Source organism: Lepisosteus oculatus, unplaced genomic scaffold, assembly GCF_040954835.1.
Source record: "Lepisosteus oculatus isolate fLepOcu1 unplaced genomic scaffold, fLepOcu1.hap2 HAP2_SCAFFOLD_75, whole genome shotgun sequence".
Taxonomy (NCBI): Eukaryota; Metazoa; Chordata; class Actinopteri; order Semionotiformes; family Lepisosteidae; genus Lepisosteus; species Lepisosteus oculatus.
Window position 1 is genome coordinate 466255 of NW_027168309.1, and position 21789 is coordinate 488043.

General features: G+C 49.0%; 13 non-coding genes across 13 annotated transcripts; 5 read left to right on the plus strand and 8 right to left on the minus strand.

The window, feature by feature from the left end:
* Positions 1–2067: 2067 nt before the first annotated feature.
* trnak-cuu (transfer RNA lysine (anticodon CUU)) lies at positions 2068–2140 on the minus strand. The gene has a single exon. It is a non-coding gene; the product is annotated as a tRNA-Lys (tRNA).
* Positions 2141–2961: 821 nt separating this feature from the next.
* Positions 2962–3033, minus strand: trnam-cau (transfer RNA methionine (anticodon CAU)). Its single transcript has one exon. It is a non-coding gene; the product is annotated as a tRNA-Met (tRNA).
* A 279-nt stretch (positions 3034–3312) lies between these two features.
* trnal-cag (transfer RNA leucine (anticodon CAG)) lies at positions 3313–3395 on the plus strand. The gene has a single exon. It is a non-coding gene; the product is annotated as a tRNA-Leu (tRNA).
* A 2783-nt stretch (positions 3396–6178) lies between these two features.
* Positions 6179–6251, minus strand: trnak-cuu (transfer RNA lysine (anticodon CUU)). The gene has a single exon. It is a non-coding gene; the product is annotated as a tRNA-Lys (tRNA).
* Positions 6252–7423: 1172 nt separating this feature from the next.
* trnal-cag (transfer RNA leucine (anticodon CAG)) lies at positions 7424–7506 on the plus strand. The gene has a single exon. It is a non-coding gene; the product is annotated as a tRNA-Leu (tRNA).
* A 2783-nt stretch (positions 7507–10289) lies between these two features.
* Positions 10290–10362, minus strand: trnak-cuu (transfer RNA lysine (anticodon CUU)). Its single transcript has one exon. It is a non-coding gene; the product is annotated as a tRNA-Lys (tRNA).
* Positions 10363–11183: 821 nt separating this feature from the next.
* On the minus strand, positions 11184–11255 carry trnam-cau (transfer RNA methionine (anticodon CAU)). Its single transcript has one exon. It is a non-coding gene; the product is annotated as a tRNA-Met (tRNA).
* A 279-nt stretch (positions 11256–11534) lies between these two features.
* trnal-cag (transfer RNA leucine (anticodon CAG)) lies at positions 11535–11617 on the plus strand. The gene has a single exon. It is a non-coding gene; the product is annotated as a tRNA-Leu (tRNA).
* A 3677-nt stretch (positions 11618–15294) lies between these two features.
* trnam-cau (transfer RNA methionine (anticodon CAU)) lies at positions 15295–15366 on the minus strand. Its single transcript has one exon. It is a non-coding gene; the product is annotated as a tRNA-Met (tRNA).
* Positions 15367–15645: 279 nt separating this feature from the next.
* trnal-cag (transfer RNA leucine (anticodon CAG)) lies at positions 15646–15728 on the plus strand. Its single transcript has one exon. It is a non-coding gene; the product is annotated as a tRNA-Leu (tRNA).
* A 2783-nt stretch (positions 15729–18511) lies between these two features.
* trnak-cuu (transfer RNA lysine (anticodon CUU)) lies at positions 18512–18584 on the minus strand. The gene has a single exon. It is a non-coding gene; the product is annotated as a tRNA-Lys (tRNA).
* Positions 18585–19405: 821 nt separating this feature from the next.
* trnam-cau (transfer RNA methionine (anticodon CAU)) lies at positions 19406–19477 on the minus strand. Its single transcript has one exon. It is a non-coding gene; the product is annotated as a tRNA-Met (tRNA).
* Positions 19478–19756: 279 nt separating this feature from the next.
* On the plus strand, positions 19757–19839 carry trnal-cag (transfer RNA leucine (anticodon CAG)). Its single transcript has one exon. It is a non-coding gene; the product is annotated as a tRNA-Leu (tRNA).
* Positions 19840–21789: the final 1950 nt, after the last annotated feature.

A 21789-nucleotide genomic window follows, 5' to 3' on the forward strand; every position in this document is an offset into this window, starting at 1 on the left:
AGACATTACTTCCAAGGCAGCAGGTCCAAGCGATTTAGCGTTTGTACAAGAAGCAGGAAGAGAGAAACGGCACTCCGCCTTTTTCTGGGCAGGCCGAAGCGACAGGAGAAGGGCGCCGTAGTCGGCAGGATTCGAGCCGACGCGGGGAGACCCCAATGGCTTTCTAGCCCATCGCCTTAACCGCTCAGCCACGACTACAGGGAGCGCCGCCGCCGCCGGCTTGCAATCATTTAACACGGAGGGCGAGGCGGCGGCGGTAACCTTTTTCAATGTCGCTCTCCGCTTCCCCCCAAAAAAAGCCAAATGACATGCTAGCACTCGGACACCCTTCAGAAGACTGAAGGGTGGCTTAAAGCTGGAAGGATTAGGTCTCCCCGTTCCGACGCGACAATCGAACTTCCTTAGGCAGAGAGAAAGCAACATCGAGGAGCGTCAACAAGACTTTAGAAGCTGCGACACACGCCACTTTCAGTCGCAGACACAGCAGTTTTAAAGGCAGGAATCGCCTTTGCGAACGCCATGAGAAACAGAACGCAAGCTCAGGTCCTGCGGTTTAACAAACAGCCTCGGCTTTCAAGCGACATTTCTTTTCTGGAGCGAATTCACTTTCAACTTCAAGAAATTCACACAACTTGCGAAATACGAAATACAAATCTGGCTCATCGCTGCACAAGAAATACCGCCGGCTGGCAAGAAAATGACAACGGTGTTTTTCCTTAACGAAAAACTTCCCATGGAGAAAAACAACGGCTGTGCGTCTCTGTCGGCTTGATTCAGTTTAATGCAAGTATTCATTCTCCTCCTGGAAAATACAGCTTGCGAAAGATGAAATACAATTCTTGGCTTTTCTGGGTGAGTGCAGAAGAAATCCTGCCGGCTGGCAGAAGAATTCCAGCCTTTTTTACTCTTTAACCACAAACTTGCGAATGATACAAAGAGAGCGGGGTGCGTTTCTGTGCAGCTGTTAACTGAACAGCTGCTGCTTCAAGCCCACCCAGGGCTCATTCCGATTTCAACATCATGCCCCCTGAAGGTAGACTGGATTTCTTTGCGAAGCATTCACCTTTTGGACGTTTCAGGAAAGGTGCGTGTCGATGCCAGACTTGAAAAGCTTTCCATACAAAGAAACAACATAGTGCTTTTGATTGATGGGAAACGGCAAGAGCGGTTTGAGCAGCTCCGGCCTCTCAACCGCTTTACAATGTGATCGGCACCTCGGTAGCCAGTTTAGAAGGCTGAAAAGGATGCTGGAAGCACAGCGACGTTCTAAAACCAGCGCTTGAAAAGCATCTGCATACATAAAATGTCCATTTCCCCAAAGATGAATCTGCATCTTCAGAAGATTGTCAGCTATACGTTTTCGTTCTTTGTTTCCTTTTTTTACGACAAGCTTTCGAGAAATGAACTGTCTATTGTGATGAAGGCTGCGTTAGAAATTGTGCATCTAGCTTAGTTCAATGAAATCGGGAGGTGCACCTGTCTCAAGCGGATGGCTCTTTGCAGGCACACTACGGAAACCTGCGGGCGCAAGTTGGGAGAAGTGACTCTTGCAGAGTGTTGAGCTTCGAGAAGAGGGCTCCGCTCAGGAAGATATTTCCACATGTTGAAGAGTCGCTTTTCGCCCTTTCTTTCCCACATTTTTCCAGTGCGGTTATTGATCGCGTTCAAAATGTTTTCCCAACGTACGTGTTACCTGCAAAATCACAGTGAAACTGTTATGCCGAAAAGATTCCTAATAGTTATTGTATTAGAATAGCTCTCCAATTTCTTAGCCTTCGTACACGCAATGTTTAAGGAAACGCTAGAGTAAATGAAACTGTAAATAGACAGGAGCTCTTCTTAGTTTTCATACAAGTTATGATGGCTGCAGCTCCTATCTGCGTCCGGGTGACCGGAGCCAAGGGATTATCTGCGGAACCTTTGATTTATCTCTCGGGCAAGGAGCTAGATACGCCCTTTTCATCTCGGTTTGATCACACCTGTGCATTAAAACGCAGTGCTCGGTACCATCGAGGTGTAAGAGGTTCAAGGATGAGCGGGAAACTTTGTTAATAAGGAGACGGGCACCGCCCAACGTGGGGCTCGAACCCACGACCCTGAGATTAAGAGTCTCATGCTCTACCGACTGAGCTAGCCGGGCGCCGGTGGAGCTGGTGGTTAACTTGTCCCTGTTGACGGCAATTTGACAAGGTATACTTCCTGGCTCTTCATCATGTGCTGACCGGATTCGAGAGTAGCACACCCTGTTCTTTGTTGATTACTGTACCTCCAGCAGCGCAAATGTCAGTAATCATTGAAATGTACGACCTACAATCTCCTCAGCATGCCCGCGTGGACTCCTCAGTGATCATCCTTCTACGTTCTGCTGTAGTTTTCATGCAAGTGAAAACCGTGCTCCAAATAACAGCGGCACAGTTGTATCCTGCGGTAAGCATTCTTCTAATTCCATCGTTTTGCTCCAGGTAAAAGGTAGCGCATCATACGGTTGATATTCCAAGGTTTCAGAGTCCGTATTGGATGGCTTGGATGCAGACATCGCTCAGAGCTCCCAGTATGATTTTCCCGAGTTCAGTTTTGCAGTGTTTTAGTGCTTTACTACTTCCAGTGGGCCTTTGAATGCTCTGCTAAGTAGAGACGTGACATAATTACTAATGCGACCGAGTGTGCTGGCTGTTCCTGGTTCGTAATGATTAACGCGAGAAATCAATATAAACATAACTGCTTCGATTTCGAGGTTCAGTTGAAGCTTTCAAAGAAACTATCAAAGACCTCAGAACAACCGAAGACACATTTGGTCATCTCCGTATTGGTGAAGATTAAAGAGTCCCGCAAGTGTCAAGCTTGCACAAACACACACGAGAGAGAAACTCAGGACAGAATTTAAAGAAAGGGAGATGCAGACTATTTGAAGGCACTTTGCTAACCCAATGGCACGCTTATGAATCGTGCATAGGACACACGTAGCAGAGGATGGTTTCGATCCATCGACCTCTGGGTTATGGGCCCAGCACGCTTCCGCTGCGCCACTCTGCTGACAGCCGCTCTGCGTGTGGCGCACAACTGCTCTTTTTATTTCCTACATAAGTGATGAAAGAGTTGAAAGTTTCAACGACAAACGCAGACGTCACTTTGAGCGCTTGGTGTTGTAGCACAAATCATCACATGCTGCTCTACACTGGATTATAAAAGCCGACACATTTTCCAAACATTTTAATGCTGGAGTCACACTGTAGTATTAATAACAGTGCGATACTCGAGGAGCGTAGTGGGATCGCGGTGGCTCATCAGACCGCCCCGGGACAGGGGGCCCGCGTCAGGATGGCCGAGCGGTCTAAGGCGCTGCGTTCAGGTCGCAGTCTCCCCTGGAGGCGTGGGTTCGAATCCCACTCCTGACAAAAAGCTTGCTCAGTGCCGTCTCCAGTCGGGTGCAAATGGGTGAAGCAGCCTGCCGCGGGGAACGTGCGCCGATAGGCGTAGGTGTATCCCCTGCCTCTTCCGATTTAGCTCGTGCTCCATAGGATGGAAGCGGATGCTCTGGCTTTTTGACTCGAATATAACCTGATCACAACAGAAGGCCGTGCAGCCCAGTGCTGGTTTAAGAATGCCTCGTGTCTTCAGGCCCCTATTCCTTCAGGTTACCCCTTTGGAATAGTCGTCCGAAAAAGACGGGAAAGGAAAAGCATGTAAGCTCCCACACACTGCGTTAGCATTAGCGGTTGGAATCTGATGGGAGAAAAGCAACCTGGCTCGCCGTCAAGCAATCCATCCCTGGTCTCCCACGTGACAGGCGGGGATACGCACCACTATACTAACGAGGAGCGCTTGCTTGGCGCTTGAAGACACTTCCTCTTGCGGCTACTACTGTTTCCGGTTTCGTCTTTTCTTTTCATTCCTCCCAGAGGAGCGCATGAAAACGTTTCCATCTGCGCCATCCTCACCCCTCCAATGCTATGGTCCCTGCTCCTCCTGGTGCACTGCAAACACTCATTCAGCCGGTTCTTTCAGTTTGAATACTTAGGTCTTCAAAGGCTGGAAGTAGGGCGCAAGACATGCCAATGCCAAAAGCGTGGCAGTGTGCTTCCAGCTGTGAAATGTCACTGGTGGATGTTGAAGACATTACTTCCAAGGCAGCAGGTCCAAGCGATTTAGCGTTTGTACAAGAAGCAGGAAGAGAGAAACGGCACTCCGCCTTTTTCTGGGCAGGCCGAAGCGACAGGAGAAGGGCGCCGTAGTCGGCAGGATTCGAGCCGACGCGGGGAGACCCCAATGGCTTTCTAGCCCATCGCCTTAACCGCTCGGCCACGACTACAGGGAGCGCCGCCGCCGCCGGCTTGCAATCATTTAACACGGAGGGCGAGGCGGCGGCGGTAACCTTTTTCAATGTCGCTCTCCGCTTCCCCCCAAAAAAAGCCAAATGACATGCTAGCACTCGGACACCCTTCAGAAGACTGAAGGGTGGCTTAAAGCTGGAAGGATTAGGTCTCCCCGTTCCGACGCGACAATCGAACTTCCTTAGGCAGAGAGAAAGCAACATCGAGGAGCGTCAACAAGACTTTAGAAGCTGCGACACACGCCACTTTCAGTCGCAGACACAGCAGTTTTAAAGGCAGGAATCGCCTTTGCGAACGCCATGAGAAACAGAACGCAAGCTCAGGTCCTGCGGTTTAACAAACAGCCTCGGCTTTCAAGCGACATTTCTTTTCTGGAGCGAATTCACTTTCAACTTCAAGAAATTCACACAACTTGCGAAATACGAAATACAAATCTGGCTCATCGCTGCACAAGAAATACCGCCGGCTGGCAAGAAAATGACAACGGTGTTTTTCCTTAACGAAAAACTTCCCATGGAGAAAAACAACGGCTGTGCGTCTCTGTCGGCTTGATTCAGTTTAATGCAAGTATTCATTCTCCTCCTGGAAAATACAGCTTGCGAAAGATGAAATACAATTCTTGGCTTTTCTGGGTGAGTGCAGAAGAAATCCTGCCGGCTGGCAGAAGAATTCCAGCCTTTTTTACTCTTTAACCACAAACTTGCGAATGATACAAAGAGAGCGGGGTGCGTTTCTGTGCAGCTGTTAACTGAACAGCTGCTGCTTCAAGCCCACCCAGGGCTCATTCCGATTTCAACATCATGCCCCCTGAAGGTAGACTGGATTTCTTTGCGAAGCATTCACCTTTTGGACGTTTCAGGAAAGGTGCGTGTCGATGCCAGACTTGAAAAGCTTTCCATACAAAGAAACAACATAGTGCTTTTGATTGATGGGAAACGGCAAGAGCGGTTTGAGCAGCTCCGGCCTCTCAACCGCTTTACAATGTGATCGGCACCTCGGTAGCCAGTTTAGAAGGCTGAAAAGGATGCTGGAAGCACAGCGACGTTCTAAAACCAGCGCTTGAAAAGCATCTGCATACATAAAATGTCCATTTCCCCAAAGATGAATCTGCATCTTCAGAAGATTGTCAGCTATACGTTTTCGTTCTTTGTTTCCTTTTTTTACGACAAGCTTTCGAGAAATGAACTGTCTATTGTGATGAAGGCTGCGTTAGAAATTGTGCATCTAGCTTAGTTCAATGAAATCGGGAGGTGCACCTGTCTCAAGCGGATGGCTCTTTGCAGGCACACTACGGAAACCTGCGGGCGCAAGTTGGGAGAAGTGACTCTTGCAGAGTGTTGAGCTTCGAGAAGAGGGCTCCGCTCAGGAAGATATTTCCACATGTTGAAGAGTCGCTTTTCGCCCTTTCTTTCCCACATTTTTCCAGTGCGGTTATTGATCGCGTTCAAAATGTTTTCCCAACGTACGTGTTACCTGCAAAATCACAGTGAAACTGTTATGCCGAAAAGATTCCTAATAGTTATTGTATTAGAATAGCTCTCCAATTTCTTAGCCTTCGTACACGCAATGTTTAAGGAAACGCTAGAGTAAATGAAACTGTAAATAGACAGGAGCTCTTCTTAGTTTTCATACAAGTTATGATGGCTGCAGCTCCTATCTGCGTCCGGGTGACCGGAGCCAAGGGATTATCTGCGGAACCTTTGATTTATCTCTCGGGCAAGGAGCTAGATACGCCCTTTTCATCTCGGTTTGATCACACCTGTGCATTAAAACGCAGTGCTCGGTACCATCGAGGTGTAAGAGGTTCAAGGATGAGCGGGAAACTTTGTTAATAAGGAGACGGGCACCGCCCAACGTGGGGCTCGAACCCACGACCCTGAGATTAAGAGTCTCATGCTCTACCGACTGAGCTAGCCGGGCGCCGGTGGAGCTGGTGGTTAACTTGTCCCTGTTGACGGCAATTTGACAAGGTATACTTCCTGGCTCTTCATCATGTGCTGACCGGATTCGAGAGTAGCACACCCTGTTCTTTGTTGATTACTGTACCTCCAGCAGCGCAAATGTCAGTAATCATTGAAATGTACGACCTACAATCTCCTCAGCATGCCCGCGTGGACTCCTCAGTGATCATCCTTCTACGTTCTGCTGTAGTTTTCATGCAAGTGAAAACCGTGCTCCAAATAACAGCGGCACAGTTGTATCCTGCGGTAAGCATTCTTCTAATTCCATCGTTTTGCTCCAGGTAAAAGGTAGCGCATCATACGGTTGATATTCCAAGGTTTCAGAGTCCGTATTGGATGGCTTGGATGCAGACATCGCTCAGAGCTCCCAGTATGATTTTCCCGAGTTCAGTTTTGCAGTGTTTTAGTGCTTTACTACTTCCAGTGGGCCTTTGAATGCTCTGCTAAGTAGAGACGTGACATAATTACTAATGCGACCGAGTGTGCTGGCTGTTCCTGGTTCGTAATGATTAACGCGAGAAATCAATATAAACATAACTGCTTCGTTTTCGAGGTTCAGTTGAAGCTTTCAAAGAAACTATCAAAGACCTCAGAACAACCGAAGACACATTTGGTCATCTCCGTATTGGTGAAGATTAAAGAGTCCCGCAAGTGTCAAGCTTGCACAAACACACACGAGAGAGAAACTCAGGACAGAATTTAAAGAAAGGGAGATGCAGACTATTTGAAGGCACTTTGCTAACCCAATGGCACGCTTATGAATCGTGCATAGGACACACGTAGCAGAGGATGGTTTCGATCCATCAACCTCTGGGTTATGGGCCCAGCACGCTTCCGCTGCGCCACTCTGCTGACAGCCGCTCTGCGTGTGGCGCACAACTGCTCTTTTTATTTCCTACATAAGTGATGAAAGAGTTGAAAGTTTCAACGACAAACGCAGACGTCACTTTGAGCGCTTGGTGTTGTAGCACAAATCATCACATGCTGCTCTACACTGGATTATAAAAGCCGACACATTTTCCAAACATTTTAATGCTGGAGTCACACTGTAGTATTAATAACAGTGCGATACTCGAGGAGCGTAGTGGGATCGCGGTGGCTCATCAGACCGCCCCGGGACAGGGGGCCCGCGTCAGGATGGCCGAGCGGTCTAAGGCGCTGCGTTCAGGTCGCAGTCTCCCCTGGAGGCGTGGGTTCGAATCCCACTCCTGACAAAAAGCTTGCTCAGTGCCGTCTCCAGTCGGGTGCAAATGGGTGAAGCAGCCTGCCGCGGGGAACGTGCGCCGATAGGCGTAGGTGTATCCCCTGCCTCTTCCGATTTAGCTCGTGCTCCATAGGATGGAAGCGGATGCTCTGGCTTTTTGACTCGAATATAACCTGATCACAACAGAAGGCCGTGCAGCCCAGTGCTGGTTTAAGAATGCCTCGTGTCTTCAGGCCCCTATTCCTTCAGGTTACCCCTTTGGAATAGTCGTCCGAAAAAGACGGGAAAGGAAAAGCATGTAAGCTCCCACACACTGCGTTAGCATTAGCGGTTGGAATCTGATGGGAGAAAAGCAACCTGGCTCGCCGTCAAGCAATCCATCCCTGGTCTCCCACGTGACAGGCGGGGATACGCACCACTATACTAACGAGGAGCGCTTGCTTGGCGCTTGAAGACACTTCCTCTTGCGGCTACTACTGTTTCCGGTTTCGTCTTTTCTTTTCATTCCTCCCAGAGGAGCGCATGAAAACGTTTCCATCTGCGCCATCCTCACCCCTCCAATGCTATGGTCCCTGCTCCTCCTGGTGCACTGCAAACACTCATTCAGCCGGTTCTTTCAGTTTGAATACTTAGGTCTTCAAAGGCTGGAAGTAGGGCGCAAGACATGCCAATGCCAAAAGCGTGGCAGTGTGCTTCCAGCTGTGAAATGTCACTGGTGGATGTTGAAGACATTACTTCCAAGGCAGCAGGTCCAAGCGATTTAGCGTTTGTACAAGAAGCAGGAAGAGAGAAACGGCACTCCGCCTTTTTCTGGGCAGGCCGAAGCGACAGGAGAAGGGCGCCGTAGTCGGCAGGATTCGAGCCGACGCGGGGAGACCCCAATGGCTTTCTAGCCCATCGCCTTAACCGCTCGGCCACGACTACAGGGAGCGCCGCCGCCGCCGGCTTGCAATCATTTAACACGGAGGGCGAGGCGGCGGCGGTAACCTTTTTCAATGTCGCTCTCCGCTTCCCCCCAAAAAAAGCCAAATGACATGCTAGCACTCGGACACCCTTCAGAAGACTGAAGGGTGGCTTAAAGCTGGAAGGATTAGGTCTCCCCGTTCCGACGCGACAATCGAACTTCCTTAGGCAGAGAGAAAGCAACATCGAGGAGCGTCAACAAGACTTTAGAAGCTGCGACACACGCCACTTTCAGTCGCAGACACAGCAGTTTTAAAGGCAGGAATCGCCTTTGCGAACGCCATGAGAAACAGAACGCAAGCTCAGGTCCTGCGGTTTAACAAACAGCCTCGGCTTTCAAGCGACATTTCTTTTCTGGAGCGAATTCACTTTCAACTTCAAGAAATTCACACAACTTGCGAAATACGAAATACAAATCTGGCTCATCGCTGCACAAGAAATACCGCCGGCTGGCAAGAAAATGACAACGGTGTTTTTCCTTAACGAAAAACTTCCCATGGAGAAAAACAACGGCTGTGCGTCTCTGTCGGCTTGATTCAGTTTAATGCAAGTATTCATTCTCCTCCTGGAAAATACAGCTTGCGAAAGATGAAATACAATTCTTGGCTTTTCTGGGTGAGTGCAGAAGAAATCCTGCCGGCTGGCAGAAGAATTTCAGCCTTTTTTACTCTTTAACCACAAACTTGCGAATGATACAAAGAGAGCGGGGTGCGTTTCTGTGCAGCTGTTAACTGAACAGCTGCTGCTTCAAGCCCACCCAGGGCTCATTCCGATTTCAACATCATGCCCCCTGAAGGTAGACTGGATTTCTTTGCGAAGCATTCACCTTTTGGACGTTTCAGGAAAGGTGCGTGTCGATGCCAGACTTGAAAAGCTTTCCATACAAAGAAACAACATAGTGCTTTTGATTGATGGGAAACGGCAAGAGCGGTTTGAGCAGCTCCGGCCTCTCAACCGCTTTACAATGTGATCGGCACCTCGGTAGCCAGTTTAGAAGGCTGAAAAGGATGCTGGAAGCACAGCGACGTTCTAAAACCAGCGCTTGAAAAGCATCTGCATACATAAAATGTCCATTTCCCCAAAGATGAATCTGCATCTTCAGAAGATTGTCAGCTATACGTTTTCGTTCTTTGTTTCCTTTTTTTACGACAAGCTTTCGAGAAATGAACTGTCTATTGTGATGAAGGCTGCGTTAGAAATTGTGCATCTAGCTTAGTTCAATGAAATCGGGAGGTGCACCTGTCTCAAGCGGATGGCTCTTTGCAGGCACACTACGGAAACCTGCGGGCGCAAGTTGGGAGAAGTGACTCTTGCAGAGTGTTGAGCTTCGAGAAGAGGGCTCCGCTCAGGAAGATATTTCCACATGTTGAAGAGTCGCTTTTCGCCCTTTCTTTCCCACATTTTTCCAGTGCGGTTATTGATCGCGTTCAAAATGTTTTCCCAACGTACGTGTTACCTGCAAAATCACAGTGAAACTGTTATGCCGAAAAGATTCCTAATAGTTATTGTATTAGAATAGCTCTCCAATTTCTTAGCCTTCGTACACGCAATGTTTAAGGAAACGCTAGAGTAAATGAAACTGTAAATAGACAGGAGCTCTTCTTAGTTTTCATACAAGTTATGATGGCTGCAGCTCCTATCTGCGTCCGGGTGACCGGAGCCAAGGGATTATCTGCGGAACCTTTGATTTATCTCTCGGGCAAGGAGCTAGATACGCCCTTTTCATCTCGGTTTGATCACACCTGTGCATTAAAACGCAGTGCTCGGTACCATCGAGGTGTAAGAGGTTCAAGGATGAGCGGGAAACTTTGTTAATAAGGAGACGGGCACCGCCCAACGTGGGGCTCGAACCCACGACCCTGAGATTAAGAGTCTCATGCTCTACCGACTGAGCTAGCCGGGCGCCGGTGGAGCTGGTGGTTAACTTGTCCCTGTTGACGGCAATTTGACAAGGTATACTTCCTGGCTCTTCATCATGTGCTGACCGGATTCGAGAGTAGCACACCCTGTTCTTTGTTGATTACTGTACCTCCAGCAGCGCAAATGTCAGTAATCATTGAAATGTACGACCTACAATCTCCTCAGCATGCCCGCGTGGACTCCTCAGTGATCATCCTTCTACGTTCTGCTGTAGTTTTCATGCAAGTGAAAACCGTGCTCCAAATAACAGCGGCACAGTTGTATCCTGCGGTAAGCATTCTTCTAATTCCATCGTTTTGCTCCAGGTAAAAGGTAGCGCATCATACGGTTGATATTCCAAGGTTTCAGAGTCCGTATTGGATGGCTTGGATGCAGACATCGCTCAGAGCTCCCAGTATGATTTTCCCGAGTTCAGTTTTGCAGTGTTTTAGTGCTTTACTACTTCCAGTGGGCCTTTGAATGCTCTGCTAAGTAGAGACGTGACATAATTACTAATGCGACCGAGTGTGCTGGCTGTTCCTGGTTCGTAATGATTAACGCGAGAAATCAATATAAACATAACTGCTTCGATTTCGAGGTTCAGTTGAAGCTTTCAAAGAAACTATCAAAGACCTCAGAACAACCGAAGACACATTTGGTCATCTCCGTATTGGTGAAGATTAAAGAGTCCCGCAAGTGTCAAGCTTGCACAAACACACACGAGAGAGAAACTCAGGACAGAATTTAAAGAAAGGGAGATGCAGACTATTTGAAGGCACTTTGCTAACCCAATGGCACGCTTATGAATCGTGCATAGGACACACGTAGCAGAGGATGGTTTCGATCCATCGACCTCTGGGTTATGGGCCCAGCACGCTTCCGCTGCGCCACTCTGCTGACAGCCGCTCTGCGTGTGGCGCACAACTGCTCTTTTTATTTCCTACATAAGTGATGAAAGAGTTGAAAGTTTCAACGACAAACGCAGACGTCACTTTGAGCGCTTGGTGTTGTAGCACAAATCATCACATGCTGCTCTACACTGGATTATAAAAGCCGACACATTTTCCAAACATTTTAATGCTGGAGTCACACTGTAGTATTAATAACAGTGCGATACTCGAGGAGCGTAGTGGGATCGCGGTGGCTCATCAGACCGCCCCGGGACAGGGGGCCCGCGTCAGGATGGCCGAGCGGTCTAAGGCGCTGCGTTCAGGTCGCAGTCTCCCCTGGAGGCGTGGGTTCGAATCCCACTCCTGACAAAAAGCTTGCTCAGTGCCGTCTCCAGTCGGGTGCAAATGGGTGAAGCAGCCTGCCGCGGGGAACGTGCGCCGATAGGCGTAGGTGTATCCCCTGCCTCTTCCGATTTAGCTCGTGCTCCATAGGATGGAAGCGGATGCTCTGGCTTTTTGACTCGAATATAACCTGATCACAACAGAAGGCCGTGCAGCCCAGTGCTGGTTTAAGAATGCCTCGTGTCTTCAGGCCCCTATTCCTTCAGGTTACCCCTTTGGAATAGTCGTCCGAAAAAGACGGGAAAGGAAAAGCATGTAAGCTCCCACACACTGCGTTAGCATTAGCGGTTGGAATCTGATGGGAGAAAAGCAACCTGGCTCGCCGTCAAGCAATCCATCCCTGGTCTCCCACGTGACAGGCGGGGATACGCACCACTATACTAACGAGGAGCGCTTGCTTGGCGCTTGAAGACACTTCCTCTTGCGGCTACTACTGTTTCCGGTTTCGTCTTTTCTTTTCATTCCTCCCAGAGGAGCGCATGAAAACGTTTCCATCTGCGCCATCCTCACCCCTCCAATGCTATGGTCCCTGCTCCTCCTGGTGCACTGCAAACACTCATTCAGCCGGTTCTTTCAGTTTGAATACTTAGGTCTTCAAAGGCTGGAAGTAGGGCGCAAGACATGCCAATGCCAAAAGCGTGGCAGTGTGCTTCCAGCTGTGAAATGTCACTGGTGGATGTTGAAGACATTACTTCCAAGGCAGCAGGTCCAAGCGATTTAGCGTTTGTACAAGAAGCAGGAAGAGAGAAACGGCACTCCGCCTTTTTCTGGGCAGGCCGAAGCGACAGGAGAAGGGCGCCGTAGTCGGCAGGATTCGAGCCGACGCGGGGAGACCCCAATGGCTTTCTAGCCCATCGCCTTAACCGCTCGGCCACGACTACAGGGAGCGCCGCCGCCGCCGGCTTGCAATCATTTAACACGGAGGGCGAGGCGGCGGCGGTAACCTTTTTCAATGTCGCTCTCCGCTTCCCCCCAAAAAAAGCCAAATGACATGCTAGCACTCGGACACCCTTCAGAAGACTGAAGGGTGGCTTAAAGCTGGAAGGATTAGGTCTCCCCGTTCCGACGCGACAATCGAACTTCCTTAGGCAGAGAGAAAGCAACATCGAGGAGCGTCAACAAGACTTTAGAAGCTGCGACACACGCCACTTTCAGTCGCAGACACAGCAGTTTTAAAGGCAGGAATCGCCTTTGCGAACGCCATGAGAAACAGAACGCAAGCTCAGGTCCTGCGGTTTAACAAACAGCCTCGGCTTTCAAGCGACATTTCTTTTCTGGAGCGAATTCACTTTCAACTTCAAGAAATTCACACAACTTGCGAAATACGAAATACAAATCTGGCTCATCGCTGCACAAGAAATACCGCCGGCTGGCAAGAAAATGACAACGGTGTTTTTCCTTAACGAAAAACTTCCCATGGAGAAAAACAACGGCTGTGCGTCTCTGTCGGCTTGATTCAGTTTAATGCAAGTATTCATTCTCCTCCTGGAAAATACAGCTTGCGAAAGATGAAATACAATTCTTGGCTTTTCTGGGTGAGTGCAGAAGAAATCCTGCCGGCTGGCAGAAGAATTCCAGCCTTTTTTACTCTTTAACCACAAACTTGCGAATGATACAAAGAGAGCGGGGTGCGTTTCTGTGCAGCTGTTAACTGAACAGCTGCTGCTTCAAGCCCACCCAGGGCTCATTCCGATTTCAACATCATGCCCCCTGAAGGTAGACTGGATTTCTTTGCGAAGCATTCACCTTTTGGACGTTTCAGGAAAGGTGCGTGTCGATGCCAGACTTGAAAAGCTTTCCATACAAAGAAACAACATAGTGCTTTTGATTGATGGGAAACGGCAAGAGCGGTTTGAGCAGCTCCGGCCTCTCAACCGCTTTACAATGTGATCGGCACCTCGGTAGCCAGTTTAGAAGGCTGAAAAGGATGCTGGAAGCACAGCGACGTTCTAAAACCAGCGCTTGAAAAGCATCTGCATACATAAAATGTCCATTTCCCCAAAGATGAATCTGCATCTTCAGAAGATTGTCAGCTATACGTTTTCGTTCTTTGTTTCCTTTTTTTACGACAAGCTTTCGAGAAATGAACTGTCTATTGTGATGAAGGCTGCGTTAGAAATTGTGCATCTAGCTTAGTTCAATGAAATCGGGAGGTGCACCTGTCTCAAGCGGATGGCTCTTTGCAGGCACACTACGGAAACCTGCGGGCGCAAGTTGGGAGAAGTGACTCTTGCAGAGTGTTGAGCTTCGAGAAGAGGGCTCCGCTCAGGAAGATATTTCCACATGTTGAAGAGTCGCTTTTCGCCCTTTCTTTCCCACATTTTTCCAGTGCGGTTATTGATCGCGTTCAAAATGTTTTCCCAACGTACGTGTTACCTGCAAAATCACAGTGAAACTGTTATGCCGAAAAGATTCCTAATAGTTATTGTATTAGAATAGCTCTCCAATTTCTTAGCCTTCGTACACGCAATGTTTAAGGAAACGCTAGAGTAAATGAAACTGTAAATAGACAGGAGCTCTTCTTAGTTTTCATACAAGTTATGATGGCTGCAGCTCCTATCTGCGTCCGGGTGACCGGAGCCAAGGGATTATCTGCGGAACCTTTGATTTATCTCTCGGGCAAGGAGCTAGATACGCCCTTTTCATCTCGGTTTGATCACACCTGTGCATTAAAACGCAGTGCTCGGTACCATCGAGGTGTAAGAGGTTCAAGGATGAGCGGGAAACTTTGTTAATAAGGAGACGGGCACCGCCCAACGTGGGGCTCGAACCCACGACCCTGAGATTAAGAGTCTTATGCTCTACCGACTGAGCTAGCCGGGCGCCGGTGGAGCTGGTGGTTAACTTGTCCCTGTTGACGGCAATTTGACAAGGTATACTTCCTGGCTTTTCATCATGTGCTGACCGGATTCGAGAGTAGCACACCCTGTTCTTTGTTGATTACTGTACCTCCAGCAGCGCAAATGTCAGTAATCATTGAAATGTACGACCTACAATCTCCTCAGCATGCCCGCGTGGACTCCTCAGTGATCATCCTTCTACGTTCTGCTGTAGTTTTCATGCAAGTGAAAACCGTGCTCCAAATAACAGCGGCACAGTTGTATCCTGCGGTAAGCATTCTTCTAATTCCATCGTTTTGCTCCAGGTAAAAGGTAGCGCATCATACGGTTGATATTCCAAGGTTTCAGAGTCCGTATTGGATGGCTTGGATGCAGACATCGCTCAGAGCTCCCAGTATGATTTTCCCGAGTTCAGTTTTGCAGTGTTTTAGTGCTTTACTACTTCCAGTGGGCCTTTGAATGCTCTGCTAAGTAGAGACGTGACATAATTACTAATGCGACCGAGTGTGCTGGCTGTTCCTGGTTCGTAATGATTAACGCGAGAAATCAATATAAACATAACTGCTTCGATTTCGAGGTTCAGTTGAAGCTTTCAAAGAAACTATCAAAGACCTCAGAACAACCGAAGACACATTTGGTCATCTCCGTATTGGTGAAGATTAAAGAGTCCCGCAAGTGTCAAGCTTGCACAAACACACACGAGAGAGAAACTCAGGACAGAATTTAAAGAAAGGGAGATGCAGACTATTTGAAGGCACTTTGCTAACCCAATGGCACGCTTATGAATCGTGCATAGGACACATGTAGCAGAGGATGGTTTCGATCCATCGACCTCTGGGTTATGGGCCCAGCACGCTTCCGCTGCGCCACTCTGCTGACGGCCTCTCTGCGTGTGGCGCACAACTGCTCTTTTTATTTCCTACATAAGTGATGAAAGAGTTGAAAGTTTCAACGACAAACGCAGACGTCACTTTGAGCGCTTGGTGTTGTAGCACAAATCATCACATGCTGCTCTACACTGGATTATAAAAGCCGACACATTTTCCAAACATTTTAATGCTGGAGTCACACTGTAGTATTAATAACAGTGCGATACTCGAGGAGCGTAGTGGGATCGCGGTGGCTCATCAGACCGCCCCGGGACAGGGGGCCCGCGTCAGGATGGCCGAGCGGTCTAAGGCGCTGCGTTCAGGTCGCAGTCTCCCCTGGAGGCGTGGGTTCGAATCCCACTCCTGACAAAAAGCTTGCTCAGTGCCGTCTCCAGTCGGGTGCAAATGGGTGAAGCAGCCTGCCGCGGGGAACGTGCGCCGATAGGCGTAGGTGTATCCCCTGCCTCTTCCGATTTAGCTCGTGCTCCATAGGATGGAAGCGGATGCTCTGGCTTTTTGACTCGAATATAACCTGATCACAACAGAAGACCGTGCAGCCCAGTGCTGGTTTAAGAATGCCTCGTGTCTTCAGGCCCCTATTCCTTCAGGTTACCCCTTTGGAATAGTCGTCCGAAAAAGACGGGAAAGGAAAAGCATGTAAGCTCCCACACACTGCGTTAGCATTAGCGGTTGGAATCTGATGGGAGAAAAGCAACCTGGCTCGCCGTCAAGCAATCCATCCCTGGTCTCCCACGTGACAGGCGGGGATACGCACCACTATACTAACGAGGAGCGCTTGCTTGGCGCTTGAAGACACTTCCTCTTGCGGCTACTACTGTTTCCGGTTTCGTCTTTTCTTTTCATTCCTCCCAGAGGAGCGCATGAAAACGTTTCCATCTGCGCCATCCTCACCCCTCCAATGCTATGGTCCCTGCTCCTCCTGGTGCACTGCAAACACTCATTCAGCCGGTTCTTTCAGTTTGAATACTTAGGTCTTCAAAGGCTGGAAGTAGGGCGCAAGACATGCCAATGCCAAAAGCGTGGCAGTGTGCTTCCAGCTGTGAAATGTCACTGGTGGATGTTGAAGACATTACTTCCAAGGCAGCAGGTCCAAGCGATTTAGCGTTTGTACAAGAAGCAGGAAGAGAGAAACGGCACTCCGCCTTTTTCTGGGCAGGCCGAAGCGACAGGAGAAGGGCGCCGTAGTCGGCAGGATTCGAGCCAACGCGGGGAGACCCCAATGGCTTTCTAGCCCATCGCCTTAACCGCTCGGCCACGACTACAGGGAGCGCCGCCGCCGCCGGCTTGCAATCATTTAACACGGAGGGCGAGGCGGCGGCGGTAACCTTTTTCAATGTCGCTCTCCGCTTCCCCCCAAAAAAAGCCAAATGACATGCTAGCACTCGGACACCCTTCAGAAGACTGAAGGGTGGCTTAAAGCTGGAAGGATTAGGTCTCCCCGTTCCGACGCGACAATCGAACTTCCTTAGGCAGAGAGAAAGCAACATCGAGGAGCGTCAACAAGACTTTAGAAGCTGCGACACACGCCACTTTCAGTCGCAGACACAGCAGTTTTAAAGGCAGGAATCGCCTTTGCGAACGCCATGAGAAACAGAACGCAAGCTCAGGTCCTGCGGTTTAACAAACAGCCTCGGCTTTCAAGCGACATTTCTTTTCTGGAGCGAATTCACTTTCAACTTCAAGAAATTCACACAACTTGCGAAATACGAAATACAAATCTGGCTCATCGCTGCACAAGAAATACCGCCGGCTGGCAAGAAAATGACAACGGTGTTTTTCCTTAACGAAAAACTTCCCATGGAGAAAAACAACGGCTGTGCGTCTCTGTCGGCTTGATTCAGTTTAATGCAAGTATTCATTCTCCTCCTGGAAAATACAGCTTGCGAAAGATGAAATACAATTCTTGGCTTTTCTGGGTGAGTGCAGAAGAAATCCTGCCGGCTGGCAGAAGAATTCCAGCCTTTTTTACTCTTTAACCACAAACTTGCGAATGATACAAAGAGAGCGGGGTGCGTTTCTGTGCAGTTGTTAACTGAACAGCTGCTGCTTCAAGCCCACCCAGGGCTCATTCCGATTTCAACATCATGCCCCCTGAAGGTAGACTGGATTTCTTTGCGAAGCATTCACCTTTTGGACGTTTCAGGAAAGGTGCGTGTCGATGCCAGACTTGAAAAGCTTTCCATACAAAGAAACAACATAGTGCTTTTGATTGATGGGAAACGGCAAGAGCGGTTTGAGCAGCTCCGGCCTCTCAACCGCTTTACAATGTGATCGGCACCTCGGTAGCCAGTTTAGAAGGCTGAAAAGGATGCTGGAAGCACAGCGACGTTCTAAAACCAGCGCTTGAAAAGCATCTGCATACATAAAATGTCCATTTCCCCAAAGATGAATCTGCATCTTCAGAAGATTGTCAGCTATACGTTTTCGTTCTTTGTTTCCTTTTTTTACGACAAGCTTTCGAGAAATGAACTGTCTATTGTGATGAAGGCTGCGTTAGAAATTGTGCATCTAGCTTAGTTCAATGAAATCGGGAGGTGCACCTGTCTCAAGCGGATGGCTCTTTGCAGGCACACTACGGAAACCTGCGGGCGCAAGTTGGGAGAAGTGACTCTTGCAGAGTGTTGAGCTTCGAGAAGAGGGCTCCGCTCAGGAAGATATTTCCACATGTTGAAGAGTCGCTTTTCGCCCTTTCTTTCCCACATTTTTCCAGTGCGGTTATTGATCGCGTTCAAAATGTTTTCCCAACGTACGTGTTACCTGCAAAATCACAGTGAAACTGTTATGCCGAAAAGATTCCTAATAGTTATTGTATTAGAATAGCTCTCCAATTTCTTAGCCTTCGTACACGCAATGTTTAAGGAAACGCTAGAGTAAATGAAACTGTAAATAGACAGGAGCTCTTCTTAGTTTTCATACAAGTTATGATGGCTGCAGCTCCTATCTGCGTCCGGGTGACCGGAGCCAAGGGATTATCTGCGGAACCTTTGATTTATCTCTCGGGCAAGGAGCTAGATACGCCCTTTTCATCTCGGTTTGATCACACCTGTGCATTAAAACGCAGTGCTCGGTACCATCGAGGTGTAAGAGGTTCAAGGATGAGCGGGAAACTTTGTTAATAAGGAGACGGGCACCGCCCAACGTGGGGCTCGAACCCACGACCCTGAGATTAAGAGTCTCATGCTCTACCGACTGAGCTAGCCGGGCGCCGGTGGAGCTGGTGGTTAACTTGTCCCTGTTGACGGCAATTTGACAAGGTATACTTCCTGGCTTTTCATCATGTGCTGACCGGATTCGAGAGTAGCACACCCTGTTCTTTGTTGATTACTGTACCTCCAGCAGCGCAAATGTCAGTAATCATTGAAATGTACGACCTACAATCTCCTCAGCATGCCCGCGTGGACTCCTCAGTGATCATCCTTCTACGTTCTGCTGTAGTTTTCATGCAAGTGAAAACCGTGCTCCAAATAACAGCGGCACAGTTGTATCCTGCGGTAAGCATTCTTCTAATTCCATCGTTTTGCTCCAGGTAAAAGGTAGCGCATCATACGGTTGATATTCCAAGGTTTCAGAGTCCGTATTGGATGGCTTGGATGCAGACATCGCTCAGAGCTCCCAGTATGATTTTCCCGAGTTCAGTTTTGCAGTGTTTTAGTGCTTTACTACTTCCAGTGGGCCTTTGAATGCTCTGCTAAGTAGAGACGTGACATAATTACTAATGCGACCGAGTGTGCTGGCTGTTCCTGGTTCGTAATGATTAACGCGAGAAATCAATATAAACATAACTGCTTCGATTTCGAGGTTCAGTTGAAGCTTTCAAAGAAACTATCAAAGACCTCAGAACAACCGAAGACACATTTGGTCATCTCCGTATTGGTGAAGATTAAAGAGTCCCGCAAGTGTCAAGCTTGCACAAACACACACGAGAGAGAAACTCAGGACAGAATTTAAAGAAAGGGAGATGCAGACTATTTGAAGGCACTTTGCTAACCCAATGGCACGCTTATGAATCGTGCATAGGACACATGTAGCAGAGGATGGTTTCGATCCATCGACCTCTGGGTTATGGGCCCAGCACGCTTCCGCTGCGCCACTCTGCTGACGGCCTCTCTGCGTGTGGCGCACAACTGCTCTTTTTATTTCCTACATAAGTGATGAAAGAGTTGAAAGTTTCAACGACAAACGCAGACGTCACTTTGAGCGCTTGGTGTTGTAGCACAAATCATCACATGCTGCTCTACACTGGATTATAAAAGCCGACACATTTTCCAAACATTTTAATGCTGGAGTCACACTGTAGTATTAATAACAGTGCGATACTCGAGGAGCGTAGTGGGATCGCGGTGGCTCATCAGACCGCCCCGGGACAGGGGGCCCGCGTCAGGATGGCCGAGCGGTCTAAGGCGCTGCGTTCAGGTCGCAGTCTCCCCTGGAGGCGTGGGTTCGAATCCCACTCCTGACAAAAAGCTTGCTCAGTGCCGTCTCCAGTCGGGTGCAAATGGGTGAAGCAGCCTGCCGTGGGGAACGTGCGCCGATAGGCGTAGGTGTATCCCCTGCCTCTTCCGATTTAGCTCGTGCTCCATAGGATGGAAGCGGATGCTCTGGCTTTTTGACTCGAATATAACCTGATCACAACAGAAGACCGTGCAGCCCAGTGCTGGTTTAAGAATGCCTCGTGTCTTCAGGCCCCTATTCCTTCAGGTTACCCCTTTGGAATAGTCGTCCGAAAAAGACGGGAAAGGAAAAGCATGTAAGCTCCCACACACTGCGTTAGCATTAGCGGTTGGAATCTGATGGGAGAAAAGCAACCTGGCTCGCCGTCAAGCAATCCATCCCTGGTCTCCCACGTGACAGGCGGGGATACGCACCACTATACTAACGAGGAGCGCTTGCTTGGCGCTTGAAGACACTTCCTCTTGCGGCTACTACTGTTTCCGGTTTCGTCTTTTCTTTTCATTCCTCCCAGAGGAGCGCATGAAAACGTTTCCATCTGCGCCATCCTCACCCCTCCAATGCTATGGTCCCTGCTCCTCCTGGTGCACTGCAAACACTCATTCAGCCGGTTCTTTCAGTTTGAATACTTAGGTCTTCAAAGGCTGGAAGTAGGGCGCAAGACATGCCAATGCCAAAAGCGTGGCAGTGTGCTTCCAGCTGTGAAATGTCACTGGTGGATGTTGAAGACATTACTTCCAAGGCAGCAGGTCCAAGCGATTTAGCGTTTGTACAAGAAGCAGGAAGAGAGAAACGGCACTCCGCCTTTTTCTGGGCAGGCCGAAGCGACAGGAGAAGGGCGCCGTAGTCGGCAGGATTCGAGCCGACGCGGGGAGACCCCAATGGCTTTCTAGCCCATCGCCTTAACCGCTCGGCCACGACTACAGGGAGCGCCGCCGCCGCCGGCTTGCAATCATTTAACACGGAGGGCGAGGCGGCGGCGGTAACCTTTTTCAATGTCGCTCTCCGCTTCCCCCCAAAAAAAGCCAAATGACATGCTAGCACTCGGACACCCTTCAGAAGACTGAAGGGTGGCTTAAAGCTGGAAGGATTAGGTCTCCCCGTTCCGACGCGACAATCGAACTTCCTTAGGCAGAGAGAAAGCAACATCGAGGAGCGTCAACAAGACTTTAGAAGCTGCGACACACGCCACTTTCAGTCGCAGACACAGCAGTTTTAAAGGCAGGAATCGCCTTTGCGAACGCCATGAGAAACAGAACGCAAGCTCAGGTCCTGCGGTTTAACAAACAGCCTCGGCTTTCAAGCGACATTTCTTTTCTGGAGCGAATTCACTTTCAACTTCAAGAAATTCACACAACTTGCGAAATACGAAATACAAATCTGGCTCATCGCTGCACAAGAAATACCGCCGGCTGGCAAGAAAATGACAACGGTGTTTTTCCTTAACGAAAAACTTCCCATGGAGAAAAACAACGGCTGTGCGTCTCTGTCGGCTTGATTCAGTTTAATGCAAGTATTCATTCTCCTCCTGGAAAATACAGCTTGCGAAAGATGAAATACAATTCTTGGCTTTTCTGGGTGAGTGCAGAAGAAATCCTGCCGGCTGGCAGAAGAATTCCAGCCTTTTTTACTCTTTAACCACAAACTTGCGAATGATACAAAGAGAGCGGGGTGCGTTTCTGTGCAGCTGTTAACTGAACAGCTGCTGCTTCAAGCCCACCCAGGGCTCATTCCGATTTCAACATCATGCCCCCTGAAGGTAGACTGGATTTCTTTGCGAAGCATTCACCTTTTGGACGTTTCAGGAAAGGTGCGTGTCGATGCCAGACTTGAAAAGCTTTCCATACAAAGAAACAACATAGTGCTTTTGATTGATGGGAAACGGCAAGAGCGGTTTGAGCAGCTCCGGCCTCTCAACCGCTTTACAATGTGATCGGCACCTCGGTAGCCAGTTTAGAAG